Raw genomic sequence first — 17,826 nt, 5'->3', positions numbered from 1 at the left:
GAAATGCAAGTCATATCCAGGCCTCATCTTCATAGCTCAAAGACAGCATTAAATATAATGAGGTAATGCTTTTTATCTGAGGTAAAAGCCTCAGGTTTTAGTTGGTGAGTAAACACTGAAACATTGATGTATGAGGCTGCCTGGTATCAGCTGCTCATCTGACATTTCGCAAGAGAGAGACTCATAATGTCAGAGCCAGACTATAACTTATAAATTTCCTTGCAACTCTAGCAAACTCCCTCATATCAAGTAATCTTTTTTTCCCGAACTAGAATAGGGACAAAGTGTGTGTTTGCATATGCGTGTGACAGTGGGAGAGAGCAAACAATTTAGGAATGTTAAGGTACTCCTGAGTTATAACTGATGTTAATTTTGATGAATTATGTGCACCGGGTGTTTAAGCGGGCCTAGATCCTGACTCCCCTGCTAACCACCATTGTGAATTTGCCTATAATTTACTTGGTTAGACAAGCAGCAAAGACTCCAGGAGTCACACGAGAGGAGGGGCAGTGGAAATCATCAAGGACACATCCACGGTAAGAGGGAGGGGGATGTGATGAAGATGAAAGAGGAAAAGAAAGAGGCAGCCATCGAATATGGCGGAGGCGTCGGGTTTACAAGAACACAGAACAAGGTCTTCTGTGGTGAATAAACATATTTTCAGACGTGCAATAAGCCTGAAAGACCTGTAAGACAACCCCAAAATGTCAGTGATTGACGCCTCCAGAAAAATATTAATTCTAAGTGCCTTCCAAAGTTTGTAAGCACATCCAAAATATGCAATAACAGTGCTAATTTTAGTCGACTTGACTGTCGTGACGAAAGCAAAAAGTCTGTTTACGGATCCCTGGAGGCGATAATAGACCAAGATGCTTATCCATATTGCAGTGCCGATATTTAAATATGTTGATCCACAGGAGATATTGGCTTCGAGCATCCGTCATTGCTCACAAGACAGGTATCAAGTAAGTAGCACAGCCACAAGGAGGTAGGGAGGAGGTTTATATTAGAGAGACTTTGAACTTTATTTTTAGTGTGAGTGAATTTTCCAATGAATTGCCAGTCGTCACAGCTATGCATTTCCATATGAGGTGCACAAGCAGAGCATAGCAAAGATTTTTCTCAGAGAAAGAGTTTTATATCCTCCAGAAAGTCTCAGTCCCTTTACATTGCATCATATTTCAATTGCTGTTTTACCATTATCCTTATATTCACAAATTATACTAAGATTAAAGATCAATGAGTCAGTCATTTATTTGCCACACTCTGTGAGCTCCTTAAACGGGTGCATTGCAGTTAAATCCTTTTTACTTCATCTTGCAATGTAGGCTGCTGCTTTGTAATTGATTATGTTTCTGGATTGTTCTAGTAATCCATGGATTCTGACTGCGGTGTAATTTATATGTAGTTTTTAGGTATAGTTGCATTTGTTGTTTAAGGCCACTCCACCCCGATGTGGTGGAGTGGCAGCTGCCTCTGGACAGCAATGCCCTACAGTGTTTTTCTCCTTGTGGTGCAGGGTAAGCAGGAACAGGACAGCAGCTCACATTCCCACTGTCACACCAGTCCTTATTCACCATGGCATGTCTCCTCAATCAATCACTCAATCAATCAGTCATTGGTCACATAGAACTATACAAGATTTTACTCCAGTGAAATGTGAACCCATCAGGTCAGTTAACACTGGCACTGCAAATATGGTTCTTTTTTGTGACGTCTTACATTGTTGTTATAATTGCCCATGTTTCAGGTTGGGGAATCATTCAACTGTCCACACATCCCGACCTAAACAAGTGCCCCACTGCAGCAGCTGAATGGCATGTAGCAATAATCAAGACAAGCACCAATTAAGAGATTAAAAAACATAAACAGAAACTCAAAATCTATATAAAAAAAAAAAAAAATGGCTGACGCAGTCTGTAGCTGCCTTTTTACAATTGAACTGTTCTAATCAGATCCACCAACAGCATAGATGACATTTTTTTGTATGTGAGGATCATGAGTAAAAGTGTCTTATTTTTAGTTTTATTTACAATGAGATCTATAACCTTTAAAAAATTGCTCTTAGACATATTTGTCAAAGACATGATTCTGCTACTCTCTCTACCTGCTTTTCAATATTCGCCCTCATAAACCACTGCAGGGCACAGTCTCCATGATGAGCTAAAAGACACATCTGATTGTTTACCAGCATGTATGCGCAAACTGGTCGATTCATAACTGCTTTTAGATCCAGTATCCAACAGTTCAGGTCAGCATGGAAATGGAGTTTTGGGTCACACTCTTTTAAAAGGCATTATGTCTGTGTATATATGACCTATGAATGCCATTGCAAAAAGGGAGTGTCATGACTGTGTGCTGAGGAGGGTGAGATATTGCCTGCTTTCACTGAAAATGTTACATCTGACATAAGCAAACTCATCTAATTCAGTGCTGAACCATCCACACCAACTCGTTGCTGAAGGCAGTCCATTAACATTGTATGATAGATGGTGTAAAATGTTGTACCCAGGGTTAACAGAACTAAAATCAATCTTTCACAACGGCTTTAAAAAGCCACAAGAAGGGCACTGTCTCTGCTGCAGTATATTGTGGATATTATTGGATAGTAAAAAGTGTCTTTTCTAAAGCTGTAGGTGTAGACTTATTCCTGTAGTTCTTGTTCTTTCGTAGGGATTAGTGAAAGTGGCCTTAAATAGAACCTTACACAAGCTAAAACAAAAACACATTTGAAAAGTTCAGTAATCATTACTAGGTGATTAACCACCAATTATATGGTCTGTAAGATTGTGAGTTAAAATGGGTATTCTTACTATTTAATCATTTGTCTCACTGGACTGTTGTTAGTAGACATCTGGTCACTGTCTGCATGGTCCGGGCACACAAGTCTTGTTGGGGATGACAGTGATTCCTACACTGATTTAAATTACAGAGCACTGATGTGGATTGTAAGATACCATGTAATTTTGCTTATCTGTTTTTGTTGGTTTAAATGTCCCCTTGCTTCATTACATTGGCATTAGTCTCTGCATTCTGATCAGAATCAAAACTTGAAATCTATGTATTCAGTAAATATTTGAGAACTGCTTTGGAAACTGATTTGAGTATGTGCACTGAGTTAATGTTCCACTCTTATACTTATGCAGTGTATCATAATTTGTTGATACTAATTTGTAAATCAAGTGTCATGGATAAATACCGTGTGCACTTTGGCTACAATTTAAAAACAGAAAGCAGGCACCACCATTTGCAGTGTCAGATCCCGAATGCAAAGAAATCTACTTGTAATTCACATCCAGAGTTTGCTGAGGGCTTATAAATTTCACAGGTGCAGTCTACAGAAACTCTTGATGATTAGCCTGAAAATACAAGGATGATTGGAAATTGGAAATGGATGATTGAGTTTAAAACAACTCATCACTGACAATGAGACTGGGAACACCAAATGACTCTGCTCATGCTTTATGCAAAAAAACAAACCTCAAAGTCAGTTGATATTTGATTTTACAAAATCCAGTGTATGTGTCTGCAAGAAAGTAAATTTACCAAATTATTATATGAATACATAGAACAACATTTGAGGTTTATTACATTGCCTCATATTTTACTATGCACTGAACTATACTACAGCAATGTGCCACTAACCATGTAGTGCATGTTAATTAAACATCAGCCTAATTAATTTTATCCAGTTTAAGGACCTGACACACAAAGCCGATGGTCGCCTGTCTCTCTGACTGGCAGTTAAGCTAAGCGCAAGACAAGAAAAACTAGAGAGAGGAGAGAATAAGATGGAAAGAAACTTGTTATAAAAGGTAAGATTGTTTTTCTTTAGCCATTGATCCCTTTAGCAGAAACAGTTTCTGATGGTCTGTGTTGTTGTTCACTGGCACACGGTAAATGTACTTTGTTCTTTTAACACTGGATTATATTGTTAATGTTTTAACTGGCTAACTAGCATCAAGACGGTCTTCTGGTTTCCCTTTTTGAATGGCAATCATGGACTACAGCCAGCTGTTGGTATGGAGTTACATCTTCCCATGGAGGCGCAGTTGGCCATTGGTTGTAGTCTTTGCAGTGTGTTCATCTCCTAATTTTGGCTTAGACAGGCGAAGTATCACCTTTAAAGGCACACAGGCAAAGGAGGTGACCGATTCAAATTTCATAAATGTCATAAAAAGAAGCTTTATTTAATTGGACATAACGGGGCATACGTATATATTGCCACTGGCCAGTCCATGTGTCTTCAAGTGATATTTTGCAGGTGAAGGCCAAAGGGGCCTTAACACTTTGTTGGCCCATTTAGTAATCCATACATGCAAGGTCACACAAGTGACAAAAAATAAGCCCGTTTTCTTGAAACCTCACAGCATCAAAGCTAGCAGATATTGTTGCTCCTCGTCGGAGTAGTTACAGGTAAAGTCTGGAGAGTTAGCTGGAGGTCATTGGTTGCAGTGGGTCAGAAATCATGAATCTCTTTTGCCATTGTGCTCTTTTCCACTGTCTTATTTGCAATGCTGCTGCCAGCTGACTTTGAGGCACCCCCCGCTGTCCAAACAACCACAGGGGTCCTGGATCATGGCCATGCAGCTTAGTGTGCCCTAACTCATATAGATAAGGACCCTGTAGGCTGGTCAAGCTCTCTGACCCCCTAAGGGATTATACAAACGCGAAAATACAAACTTGGTCTGGTACGAAAGAAAAATAAGTCAAGGTCAAAAATATCATTTGATCTCGAGAGTAAACAAATTCTTCAAAGCTATATGGATGTACAAACCCTGGGGGTGATACACACTGATTCTCTCAGTGAATCCCATCGAGGGGGAGAGAGGGTGATACTATGTGTCTGTTCTTTTTTCACTGCGTTCAAATTGATTTAATTCTGGGATTTTTAATTTTTCTTTCAGTGATCAGTCTGTGGAGCATTTCTGTCAAAACAAAGTGGGAAAGTAATTGACTGTCATTGCCAAAAAGCCCAAAACCCTGATAATGTCATGATGCACCAGGACTGTTAAATATTACTGATTGCTCCTTTAAATACTATCCTCAAAAGTACTCTACTTGTCAGATCTAATCTTTTTCGTGTGACACATTAGGACACTGGAGGGAAATCAGCAGAGGGAAGGCTCGCATGCCAGTATTTTTAAACAACTTAGCAGGGGGGGGCAAAATTTTAAGTTGCTCATTTTTATCTGAACAGCAGAGAGAGAACTTGTATTTCGTGATAATAATATCTGATAGTAATCACTAATGTATTCAGAAAGCCTACAGGGCATAGCTCGTGAACAGTCACACTAAATATGAATACAACCTGACAAAAAAAAAAAAAAAACTCAACAAAATAAATATTCCATCACTGCTGCTGATTCTTGAGATACCAAATTCATTTTTTAACAGTTGCATTAAATTTGCACATATTTTCCAAGGCAGTGACATGGATATTCTTCATAAATTGCTTGGAGTGAATGTGATACAAAAAAAAATGATTTCAATCTATGTTGATCCGCCATGATTTAGTGTGTGACAGATCAGAAAAAGGCTCACGGCGTTCTCCATAACCTGTGAGCGGGAAACAATTGGCATCCACAAAGAAATGGTGCTCTCTCCAATAAGCTTATTGCTCAGCCAAGACACCTGGGAAAGGTGTCAGTATTCACTCCAGGGCGAGTCTCCATAGATGTGGCAGTTGGGCGTTGGATCTGAAGCAAAAGAACGAATTTCAGTATCTAAAGGGAGAAGCTTTGAAATGACCCCCTTAGAGAAAAAGAGACGGTGATCACGATTTGGCACTCCGCTGTTTGCTCGACTGAAAGACATATTTCCTTTCTCTCTCATCTATCCCTTTTCACCCACCCAGTTTTCGAGCATGTTGATGATGATGTTGACACCATGAATGATAAAAAGTTCTCAGCACTGCAGTATTGATTACATGAGCTTGCCTCATATTTTTTTCTCTCCTGTTTTATGCCGTTTTCCTCCATCAAGGTAGAATAGTAAGAAACATTTAGACTAGAGAAAAAGAAAACACGAAGAAGATTCTACTTTGCTGTGATGACAGCTAGTCTGATTACACAAGGTTGTGATTTCTGTAGCTTACTTTTTATGAATATGTTGACATCAAACCAGTTCTTGTCTGTGTTGGACATCCTGTCCCAACTTTCATACCTGTTAATGTGTAAAGGAGAGCCCTCAGAAAATCCCATAACATCAGTAACATGTTGCCCTAAATATGCACATCTTAAACTTGTGATTTCGATAGCCTGCTCATTTATAAATATAAATTGACATCAAACCAGTTCCTGTGTGTTGCGGACATTCTGTAACAACTTTCGGAGCAGTTTTTTAAAAAGTGTTTTTTAAAAGTTAAGAGCAAATCTCTGAAGATCAGTATCAGTGACCTGTTGCCTTAACCTTAACTGGCAATATGCATATTGTATAGACCTACTGAAGCCCCTTTAGACTTTTCTTAACTTTTTATACACTGCAGTGACAATTAAAAGTATTAGCTTTAACCTTAAGTCCATCTATCACCTTCATGACGGGTGGTGATAAGGCCCCTTGGTGATCGAAAATGAACTGAGAGGTTCCAGACTAATTTGCATTTGCAAATTGGTCTGGCAATGCCAATTTAGAGATCTTCTGAAATTTTCTTAAAAATGCACACAGTGAAATGATGAATGATGTTTAGAAACAAAAGCACCAGGTTCTTTATCCATCATGAGGGTATGAAACAGATATGCAGGTCTGTCATAGCTTTCGCGCCACATTTAACAAACATGCTTTGTGACTTTTTTCGCTGATGACAGTGTGTTGCTCTTGTTGGCAACCACGGCTATCTTTTCTCCCTCTGACAAGGTTTCACCGCTAAATATGCGCATTGCTGACAAACGCAAACTTGCCAGGCTGTGTAATTTTTTTTCTCTCCACAAAGGCAAAGAGACAGAATTGAACCACCCATAACAGTGTGAAAAAAAAAGTGAAGAAAGTATACCCCGAGTGTACCAATTTACTTTCTTCCAAAATGTAATATTTATGTAGTGAGAAGAATGAATTAGCAATTTTATCTGTATAATGAGTTGAAAGTTATTACTTGAATGGGTGAAACACTGAATGAATTACATTTCACATAACTGATCTCATCTGTAGTTAATATATTTCATTTTCTCAGCTTTGGTAATGTACTTATATAATCTGTGTGTCAGACCAATAGCGCATCCGTTTGAATTAAACTAAAAATGAGAGACACAGTAGATAGAACGTGTGAATGTTTAAGTGTTATTTAAACAGCGCTTAAAATTCAGCAGTGCATACTCAAAATTAATTCATCAGTTTGAAGAACAGGATGAGGGCAAACAGGATCCAAAAACTCCATTAATTTCCGTTATGAATATTCAAAATGGATCTGCATAGAATTCAAAAGTCCTTAAGTAATGACAACACTTGAAAAGACAATAGCGTAGATTATGCAGCGGAAAGTGCAAGATACTACATTATTTTGAAAAAAAGTGAGAATTACCCTGACGATGATGAGTACGTGACATCCTCTCAGACAGCAAAGAGAATTTTAAAGGCCAGCATTCAGTGCTCCGGGCTGAGATGAATGTACACGGAAATCAGTTTAAAATATCTGAAAAAGTTTAGAATCCTACAGTGTGTGATCACAAATTCAGAGGGTAAACATTGCAGGGGATACAGTCATTTTAAGTTCGGAAAGATTATAAAGATAGTTTTATAATAAGATAAAACAGTCAGTGTATTACAAGATTTTTTTTAAGTGTACAGTGCAGGATTTTACTCAAAAAATGCATAGACTCATAAAAATAATCCCTCTCAGTCATCCCTTATGTTGTACTAGAAGTGTGGCGCAGTGTATTTTTCTGCAGAGATTCTGCCCTCTGTCTCTATTTTCTTATTTTCTTCTTGTTTTATTTTGTTTGGGACGTTAATAGGCATTTAGCTCCAAATCAAATACAGCACACAGGTGAAGTCAGTGAATTTAAGAAAAGTTAGAGGCCAGGTAGCGGCAGCCGCATCCAAGAGGAAGCTATGAAAATCGTAGACACAGCACCAAATACGCGCAAATATCGAGAAAAAAAAAACACGCCAAGTGGACTTTGTTTCAAAATGAGAGTGAAAAGGGGGTTGGCTTTTAAAGTCACTTTTGCTGGGGTGCACTGAGAAGAGGATGGACATGTAGAGTGACTTCAACCTTTCGTCCTACATTGGTTCTGATGAAATTTTTCAAAGATGCACATAGGCCTACAAGGGTTTGTTTGGTATCTAACGAATTAGTGCTTTACGAATGACATAGAAAGTAAAGTTACATAGGTTCGGTTTTGGAAAAGAAATATTGTGATGACGCACCTTAAAATAAGTTATAATTTACTTGGTATTATAAGGTTTTAAACATCGGTCTCCTGAGGGAAAGTCCTGTGTTGTTTGATCCACCCACCGCCCTTTGCTTTGTCTTTATTCCACTTTCTTCTTTACTCCCTTCAGAGCATTGGTCACATGAATGCATGTCTTCCCGATTATGTGGGTAGTACACAAAATCATGGGCTCATGATTATGTAGGTCATATACAAATTGCGGTGCATTACATTTTGTAAGTTTGAGAACAGTCTGCAGAGTTGGCTTGTTTTCTGTTGGACAGGAGGGTGCCAGCAGTTAGCTTAGTTTACTTTAATAAGTATCAGATTTTCCATTGCAACAAATTTATAGAAGTTTGCCTGTTCAAGCAAAGCCGCAAGGAGGGGACGAAATTGAATGCTGTATGAACAAACTTTCCCGCACAGTATAGATTTAGGATTCTCATGAAACAAATATAAAGTTTGTGTCTCCTTCAGCGGTTCCTTAAGAGGTGGAAAGAGCATTCAACTGCTGTGCTCATGTAGGAGTCGCCACCTTTCTGTTAAATATTGGCTCAACTCAGAATGAGAGCTGTTATCGCCCATATTAGTTTGAATGAAGGCAGTTAAATTAAGTGCTCACAGTCTTGGACTTCCATTTTGATGGTCACATGGACTGCTTCAGGATTTTTTTTTTATCTATGACCTAAAGGTGACAACAGCAAGGCAACCTGCCAACCACGTCTTTCTATTTTCAACCACACTATTGAAAATGTCCTGATAACAGGGCTGCTGGGAGGATATCAGCTATGTGATCCAGTGATTTCAGGAGGGAGAGAGGACAAAAAAATCGAAATAAAAGGACTGTAGGAAGGTAGAGATGACAGACAAGAGTGTATAAAAAGAAGGTGCACAGAGGTCTTTAACACTGTTCATACAGAAATACAACTCAGGCAGATTCTCTTAGAGTTGGATTTTAGTGCAACAGATCTTCCCATAGGAATTATGTTAAGGGGAAAACTGAGCTCCAGGTCCTCTCCAGAAAGTTCTAATATATATATATATATATATATATATATATATATATATATATATATATATATATATATATATATATATATATATATATATATATATGAACTGTATTAGTACTTTATTCTTTTTTTTTACATGCACTATCAGGTTATATTCATTTGTGAGGCTAATTAATTTGTCAAGTAATACCATGCCGTGCTTAAAATTTATAATGACACTGAATTGGGAGTGTATTGCTAGACTAAAATAGACCTTTATGTTTGTATAAGGAATATTGTCAGCTTAGTCTATTGATGCCCTGCATAATGTATTACACTTTAATTCCCCTAGTGACACATTTGCGTTTAGTTTTAAACACTGTAAGTGGCCTACATCACCCACAACTTAAATTTCCATTCTTGTTATGACACTAATTTTAAGTTATTCAGTCAAACTTATCGTTTTCATTGTTTCATGTCTAAACATGCCACTCAAGCTTTTAAAACACAATTCTTTAGTCTTATGCTTATTGTTTTTCCTTTCTCAGTAACATTTATATTCTATGATGTGTCTTCACTGCTTTGCTGTTGTTTTGATATTACCAGTGTTACATTCTGGCCTCTATAATTTAGAATACAGCTTGATGTGGAGATAGAGAGAGATAGCTCTGTGTGTGTGTGTGTGTGTGTGTGTGTGTGTGTGTGTGTGTGTGTCTGTGTGTGTGTGTGTGTGTGTGTCTGTGTGTGTGTCTGTGTTAGACAGCAGTGAAGAAAATACAGAGTAAAGTAGGCTGAAGCAGGGCTTTTCAATTACAGATCAGTTGGGCCAGTTTTAAAAGCAGGATGGGATACATTTTCAGCAGCCTATTCAAAATTCAATTTCAGCTTTTGAAAAATGATAATAAAAAAAGACCAATAAATGTTGTGAAAATAACAATGTTTATCGTTACTTTTGAAATTAAAATGTAGGCTTATACATATTTTTTGGGAACATATCTGACCCAGGCACATCACAATGTGCAGAGAAAGAAACTTTTTAACAAGTGGTAATAATAGTAACCAATGGCTGACTCTGTGTGGGGTTGTCAGTATCTCCCCCCATCTCCCCGTCTCACTCCTCCCTTACACACACACTCAAACACACACCTCAGTGTTAAGGAGAAGTGGAACAGAATGTATTTTTTGACTATTCGACCACAACCTGGGTGTATTGAAAAGCCACAAAGTATGGTCAGAACTATGCAAATGTTTATTTGTTAAAGATATGACTGGCGGTGATGCTCAGGCCCCAAGTGAACCAGGCTTTGGAGCAATTTTTTGTAGTGGCAGTGTGTAATAACATGGCATCTTACATGGCGAAAGAGAAGTATGTTAAACAGTGGATACGTGTTTTTGGGAATCACAACCCCTGCTAAAGGACTTGTTTCACTATCCTAATTTGATCCATTTGATCCAATAATGTTTGGAAAGTCTAAAAGAGCCACATGATTGAATCATTTAATTCCCATTTCAGTTAGCAGTGCTAAAGTGGAAGTGGCCAATTTGGCTGGCTGAAGTCTCTAGTGCGTTCTCCCTATGGACCACATAATCTGGAAGCAGTGTCGAAGGAGTAGAACTTTATTTGGCATAACGTGCCTCTGAGCAACTTTCAGAGGCATGAACAAGGCCCTGCCTTAAATGCTATATCCTGTTCTCTTTATACAATCAAGATGTCGCTTTTTGATCATGTTGCCTGATTAGGACTGTGCATGTGCAACTCAACAGAGATGAAAAGGAGCAAAATGGCTCATTCATTTGCTTCTTCCAGATAATGTGTGTAGTTTTCATATTCAGTGATAATATATATATGGGGGGGGGGGCGGCTGTGCGGCACTTCTTCTGCCACTAGACGGCAATACCTGTGACCAATCACACCTGAAGCACTTTTTGCACTTACTAAGGGTTTTTTTCCTTAAGTCTAAATTCTTGCTTGTGTTGTACGTCGCTTTGGATAAAAGCGTCTGCTAAATGAAATTGTAGAATTGTAGAATTGTAGAATATATTTTCCCCTCCCTTTTTGTTGAATGTTTGTCCCCAGTTTGTTTCCCCTCTCTGTGTGTGTGTCTTCGGCTGGGCGTGGCTGACCTACATTCTGCTCTCCAGCTGAACTCCTCACTCACCTGCAGCTCCTCACTCACCTGCAGATCATCTCCTCTGATTAATCTCATACTCTGGTTAGGTTAAGGCAACAAAAGCAAGACAAAGCTCCTGAGTGGAAGTCCAGGGTTTATACAGGCAATTTTAAATGACCAATTAATGAGAAGAACATGCAAATTCCACACAGAAGGGCCCCGGTCTGCTGGTTCAAACACAGAACTCTCTTGCTGTGAGGCGACACAAGCTACAGTTCAGCACTGCAGCATGCTGCCCAGTTCAGTGGGAGTCAATCTGGAAGTTTTCTTCACAAGAATATCCTCCTGGAGTACTGATAGTGGCCTGAAACTGGGAAAATTAACACCTGTCACAGAGTTACAATGACAAAGTTATCTTTTTTCAAGTCAAAACACAAGAGAAAATGAATGGACTGGCAATTATGTAATCTATTGAGAGGATCACAGCGTGGATATAAAGGGAATTGTTGAGGATTGTGTACAATCAGCTTGTCATTGAGTGACTGCTCTCCTATTGGGCTTTGTGGTTTATGAGTGACCGCTGTCTTGTGCCAACCTGTTTGAGCTCATTTCTATGCTGGGTGGCTGCCGACTGTGATTTTGATAAGACTTGAGCAAAGCTGCGGCACAAAACAGCAGCATTGCCATTAGCATACAATAAAAGATTTGATGCGGTTCAAAAATCCTGCGTCTGTGTGTAGTTTATGTCTGAGGGGAAATTCCTGTCACCAACACATTAGACTCACTTTACACAAACAAAGTAATGGTTTATTTGTTGAATTATTAGGAAAAAAAATGATTAAAAACCATCTCAACTTCATTATTTAATTAAAAGAGGTACAACTTCCTTAAGAAAACTAAGTATTTAAAACAATTTAAGTGTGCACATGCTCATGAAAATGATTTTTTTTTCTCTGCCAGCCACCACTCATTACTACACATATTTGAGCCTTTTTCTCCTTTTCCACTTCACTCTGTTCTTGGCCACTAATTGGACAGGCGATAGATACCAAAATTTAGAACTAGTCCAGTCAGATAATTGGTCAGAAGTCTACCGTCTGTGCCCAATACGGTGTTTGTCTGTAAAAAGAAATATAAATGAAAGTTAAAGCAATGGCACAAAAATGAAAAATGAGAAACAAAGAGGACAGCATGAGACTCTGAGTTGGATGTAAGAAAGTATTTTGCAATAGAAGAGGGGTGCAAAAAAAAAAAAAAAAAAAAGCTTCTTTCATGTCCCCTTTGTCTTTCTTGGTAGATTGCTTCAGGCCAGTGAATTAGCTCTGGTCTGTTCTCTGATTGGGGCTTTCACAAACATAGACACAGATTTCGGTTTGATCAGAGCCAAGTGATACATCCAGACCAAAGAAAGGCAGCTTCTTTAGCCATCAATGACTCCCATCATTTTCTATCACCATATGTGCTGCATTATTGCTCTCAGTCAAGGACGTGTCTGGCCGAATGCCTCCTCTTGGCACAGCCAAGTCCTGTTGCTGCCTGCCAGGTACACAATTGGACAACATGCAATGGCAAATGGCCACTGACAAATGATAGTCTCTAACACATGCTATGTGAGACGGGTGGCTTTCAGTCCCTGGAAATGACAGGATGGACAAAAAATAGTATATTTAGGTATTTCACCACCGACATTTCAAATGTATTTTAGTCAGAAGACTCTTACAAATACACCATATACTGAGTGAGCCTGAAAGCACGCCGCCAGAAAGCCTCCGAAAGACACCATTTTACCTGCAAGCCACACTAATCAGACAGATGTGGGCGGATATCCTGTCAGGAACATAGTTTATTCTCCAGCTAATTACCGTCATGAACAAAACATGTCTTCAGTGAAATGTCGGCTGGTACTTTACTAACTAGGTGATATGACTCATTTGTCCTACCATCTTTTCAGCACTCATTCCATCTCTCCTGTCAATTCTACTTTTTGTCCTTGCACTCAAAGATACCTTTTTTTTCTGTAAATAAGTACAAGAATGTTTTTGTGGTAGATTGTCCTTGTCGTCATCTAAATAAATTAACTTAACCTCTGTTTCTTTAAAAATCAAAATCCACTTGCTCATTTTATAGATAGCAAAAAGCCAAAAAAAACAAAAAAAACAAATTCACTGCAATGTAAATAATTTAATAACCAGCGAGGATGACATCCAAGCACTTAACAGCGAGATTGAATTTCAGAAGCTCCAAATGCTTTTTCTCAGTGGGTGCCAGGCCTCTGTTGTTGGAAGAGACCGCTATAGTCACCGTGGAGGGAGGGGAGTGACAGACATGTGAAGACCTGAAATGTCATCACGAGGAAGGGAGAAAATGAGCCCATTAGAGACAACCTACCCAAAGGCCGATGACCTCCAATCAGATGGTAGTATAAAGGTTATTAAAAGTTCAGAAGAACGCGCCCCTGGAGGTGAAGGAAAATGGCTGACAAGCAACTGGTCTCTGGTGCCCTGTGCTTGTTAGCTCTGGGGTGAAATAGCTTTTGAGACTGATATGAGATCTGATTTGCTGCTGTCTATACCTATGAGAGGGGAATCTGCAGAACTGACACCAGATCAGGCTCACCCAGGTCTGTGTTCATTATCCAGTCAGCACTACCTTCTAGACTGGGTCAGGTCACATGCATAAATATAGCAGAATTTAATGTTAGCACAAATGCTTTCAAATTGAAAAACTTGGCTCTGCATTGCCACAGTGACTTTGAAAGAGTTTGACATTCATATCGCAGTCATACCGAAAGTATCTGTGACATTTGAGGATCTAGAGTGTGTTGTTGAGCAAACCAAACTGCTTATCGTCCAAAAGTATTACAGTCAGTCTGTATATGCGGCATGAATATTATATATTACTTGAAATTGGAAATCAACAGCAATTAAGTTTGATCTTTTCAAGGCAGAAAACTTTGGCCCAAAAGATTCATTGCTTTTTTATTGTATTTCATTTGCAAGGATTGCAGATCTCCTCAGATTGACAACACCTTGACAATTTGGCCGTTATACCCATGGGGGGTGCAAGTGCAAGCAGTCCGGCCATTAGGAATTAAGGACAGGACATTTAAGTCAGTTTTCTTCTAGTTCTGTTTGGTTGAGTTTCATTGTAAGATTTGTTCCTTTTAGCCTTTGGTTATTTTACCTAAAATTAACTATTACATGTGTCAAGTCTTACTTCTGCTGACTTCCTCTAAAAAAGTTCTGCAGTAACTTTAAGAATATATTAAAACATGGTTATGCTGTATTAAATTTCACCACTGCTTCAGTCCAGTGAACAAAAATGGACCTATAGCCTGTTGGCCTATAGTTACTAGAAAAGCAACATATCAGTTGAAAAAAGAGTCAAGCTATTGTATAATTGGAAACCAGAGTCCCTTTTCATTTGAGGTAAATTACTTTGTATTGATACTTTAATACATTACTAAATCTTAAATAAATAATAATAAATCCTTCTAAATGAAACTTCCACCATCCAAGGGGTGGGATTTAAAGTGATAAAATACAGACTTACATGTAGTAAAAATGAACAAAACTGATTTTGCTGTACCATTCCAATGAATTTAAAGGGTAAGCAATTCTGTTTTTTGCTTATTACAGAACATTTTATAACAAAAATGACTGCTGTCTGTATACAAGGGATTTGATGAGAACATTTGTTTTTATGTGGGTTTGGTGATAGGGCTACAGTTTTGTTACAATATGGATCATGGACTAACAATAGAAAAGCATAAAACTAGGTTTCTATGTGTGTGTCTGTATGTAATTAAGTCCTCCTATGCTTCCTCACACTCATTCTCAAAAAGTTTCTTTATCTGTCATATACAGAGGATTTGGTTTTGGACTTTTGCCCAACAGACTACTGTATGCTAATTTCATGCATGTTACACCCATGCAAGGGAAAACGGAGTGGAGGAGGAAGGAAAAGTGGATCCACTGCATCGAACTCCACACTGCGTCATTCACTCAATTTCGTTCAGCCTCTTCCACCTCCCATCCTTCATTCCTTCCCCGAGCAAGCATTTCATTAGGAGCACAACTCCAATTCAGCTTTTTTTAGGTGACTCTCCTCTGAGCACTGATTTCTCATTCCTGACTACTGAGTGACTGCTGCTCCACATTTAATAATTCATGAAATGCAGAAGTTAGAAACAAAATGAAATTGTTTCTTTATCACCATGCCTTTCGTGCCACACAACTGTTAAAGCATGAGAGGCAAACAATTTTGTGTCCTTTTTCACAAATCAGTGCCAAAGCGTTGCATGTGAATATAACGGATTCTGATAATGAGCATCACTTTGATGAGGTACATTTACAGGTTTGAGTTATGACCTTCACGCAGACATATAGAATAAAAATGACACCAAGGCCAATCAGTATTTTGCAATTAGCATTCAGTATTCCACAAATAAATAGTCATTGATCTCTGTTGCATACCATATGGTATTGAGAATTACTCTGAAGATTTTACATAAAGCATGGATATAATGCACAGGCTACACTTGGCAGAGGTAGAAATGTGCTCCACTGAATAAAAGCCTTTGATGAGTGCTCAACTGGAAAATAACAATCTTATAACAGGAAGGCAGCACAACCGCATAAAAAAAAAAGAAAAATTGAAAAAAAGGAAAAATATTACTCATTTTACTCTGGACTCCATTAGCTCAAAAGGCAATGCTGACATATTTCTACTTCAGCCTTGTAAGTGTATTAAATTTCCATCAAGGTCAGGTAAGGTAATGGTAAACTAACAGGTGAATGCAATGATGGCAATTAATGAAAGACTGTCCTTGTAGCGCTTTACCACAGCAGATATTTGGCCTTATCAAGGCAAGAAGACACAGATGTAACCAAGGAGATTAAATGACAGCTTGTTTCCATTCAGACATCATAACAGTAAGTCATACCAGTGAGCCACCATACACTAAATCCTCGAACAGTGATTCTCTGCCAGGGTTATTTACCCTGTATTGTACTTCTACAGCTGCCAGGGGGTATGTGGAAAGCCCAGTTAACTCAAACTCAGATATCTCAGTAGCTAAAAGTATAAAAAGTAAGCTAAAAGGATAGGCTAAACAGCTGAAACAGCTAAACATAGACTAATGGATATAGACTTGACATTCAAAAAGTGGGCTTAAAGTTTAGCCTAACAAGTCTGGTTAGCTAATATAAAAATTTGAGTTAGCTAAAAGTATCGAATACATAATTCAGATAGTTGGCAATGACATAGATAGCTGAAATAGTTTGCATATAGTAAAGGCTAAACAGATGAAACAGCTAAAAGCAATAGGCAAACATTTTAAGTTCAAAAAGTTGCTTAAAGAATAAAATGTTTTGTTGGCTAAAAGTATAAACAGTTGACATAGTTACCTAAAAGGAATTAATAAACAGTAAAAAACAGCTGAAAGTAAGTGCCTTGCACTGTGTGATTCAATTGTGCTCTCTCTGCAGGCAGGTGATCGTCAGGGTAACTGGGGACACCTGATGGTGTTTCCAGTGTTTTTGAGTTTGGGTGCAGCTGGTGGCTGTTACTCTGGCTGGCTCTCCACTCTTCTGCAGCTTCAGCTTTCCATTAGCTATGTTGGCTTAACTTTATCCTTTGTTCCTATGCATTTTGACAACCCCTGCACACACATATTTTAAACTCCTGCACCTACTGACACCACAAATTTCCACACTTCACACTTAAAATACTTACTTCACTTCTTTATTTGGTTTAAATTGGTTATATAAATCTTCCTTTGTTAAACTATATCATGGTGTCTCTTCCTGGCCATGTGAGCAAGGTCATAAGAACGTTTTTCTAAACAGACATTTAAATGGAATGCAGTAATTAGAAATCATGTTTCACCTTTGTTCAACAAGTCAGGATGTTTGCTGTGAAGTATTTTCCCTACGGTAACATTGCATTGTCTCTGCTGCTGTTCAGTGGAGCGATGAAACATGAATGTAAAGGAATAAAAGCAGACTAATAAGAGAGATGAGACTGACCTGAAGGTTTCCTTAAGTTATGGTGAGAAACTTTTACTGGATGTACAACTTTCTCAAGAAAAACACATTGAAATATTGCAAATGATATACTTTTGACTCTGTTTAAATATCCAGTGGTTTTAGATGCGTGCTTCCGAGGGTGATAGGAAATGTGATTTTGCTACAGTAAAAGTACAAGCCAAAGCAGCGTCTCTCCTGAAAAAAAGCAAAGAATCACTGAAAAAGCAGTCATATCAAATTCTACTTGTGGAACAAAATGCATTTGTTATGTGAAGCAGTGAATAAAAATACTTTTTAGAGATCTGAAAGGAGCTGCTAAGCAGGC

The sequence above is a fragment of the Plectropomus leopardus genome, chromosome 20, assembly GCF_026936395.1.
Source record: "Plectropomus leopardus strain MGB_pleo_1.0 chromosome 20, ASM2693639v1, whole genome shotgun sequence".
Classification (NCBI taxonomy): Eukaryota; Metazoa; Chordata; class Actinopteri; order Perciformes; family Serranidae; genus Plectropomus; species Plectropomus leopardus.
The sequence above is the reverse complement of the archived record's forward strand: the minus strand, read 5'-3'. Positions refer to the sequence as shown.